The sequence below is a fragment of the Heteronotia binoei genome, chromosome 3, assembly GCF_032191835.1.
Source record: "Heteronotia binoei isolate CCM8104 ecotype False Entrance Well chromosome 3, APGP_CSIRO_Hbin_v1, whole genome shotgun sequence".
Taxonomy (NCBI): Eukaryota; Metazoa; Chordata; class Lepidosauria; order Squamata; family Gekkonidae; genus Heteronotia; species Heteronotia binoei.
This window is the reverse complement of record NC_083225.1, coordinates 125912769-125913953: the sequence shown is the minus strand read 5'-3', so window position 1 is coordinate 125913953 and position 1185 is coordinate 125912769. Positions and strand designations below refer to the sequence as shown.

Below are 1185 nucleotides of genomic sequence, written 5' to 3'. Positions count from 1 at the left end.
GAAATTGGTTTAATTGTTTCTTATGGATGCTACTGTGGATTTGTTTATCAAAGATATTTGTAAATTTAAAAGTAGTTTTATATTTTAAAAGTATGTAAATTCAAAAGTAATTATATATTTAAAAGTATGGTAGCCTATTTACAGTTATGTTGTTTGTTGTGGCAGAATTTATTTTGGGTTGACCCTCTTTATGATCCTAACCATATTCTTTATGATCTTAAACATACTCTTTATGAAATTGGATACAAGAACTCTTTCTGAAAGTAGCCATGCTCTTATGAAATGGGCACTAAGCTTTTCAAACACCTGCAAACACTTCAAGCCTTTATATTTTTCTTGAAGCAGTCTCTCTCTCTATAATCTTTGCTGCAGTTATAGAATTTGGCCAGTGGAGGTCTCAGTCTTTCAGCATCATGGAGCCTCTTTAGGGGACCAGATGGGTAATTAGGTGAAGGTTCAATCTGCCTCTTCTATGGAGAGGAGGAAGTAAGACGGCTACTAAGTAGGTGAGAGGTTGAAGTAAACTAGGGACAATGGCAGCCATGATTGTTTTGAGTTAGTTCTGATTGTTTTTTTGGCTGCAAAATTGTTGACATCAGAAGCACAGCTGTGTAACCCAGTAGATCTGAGATTGGGTCAATTGGAGCCTTTAAAAGCTGTGGATTTCTAGAGACGAGCTGCTGATCTGCACAAGAGGCTCTCTCTGTGTCGATCATGCCAAGCTAATAGACTTAGACTCTGGGCTGACTTCATGAACATATGAAGCTGCCTTATACTAAATCAGACCCTCGGTCCATCAAAGTCAGTATTGTCTACTCAGACTGGCAGCGGCTCTCCAGGTTCTCAAGCTAAGGTTTTTCACGCCTATTTGCCTGAACCCTTTTTAGTTGGAGATGCCAGGGATTGAACCTGGGACCTTCTGCTTACTAAGCAGATGCTCTACCACTGAGCCACTGTCCCTCCCCGAAGCCATGAATCTCTTATATTGGAGGTCTCTAATATAGAATGGGATTTGGGACTTAGATGCTAAATGGGAAAATGTAGTCTAATAGGGATAAGTCCCTGTTGGGACTTGTATTTTTCATTATTGCTTTATTGTATGTTATGCTTGTGCTTGACTGAATTCTAACTGTGCAATTGTTTTCTTAAATGTGCTAAGTTTATCCAACCATTTGCTTTTCTATC

The 1185-nt window shown here is 38.7% G+C and overlaps 1 non-coding gene across 1 annotated transcript; it reads right to left on the bottom strand.

Moving 5' to 3' along the window:
• Positions 1-888: 888 nt before the first annotated feature.
• TRNAT-AGU (transfer RNA threonine (anticodon AGU)) lies at positions 889-959 on the bottom strand. Its single transcript has one exon. It is a non-coding gene; the product is annotated as a tRNA-Thr (tRNA).
• Positions 960-1185: the final 226 nt, after the last annotated feature.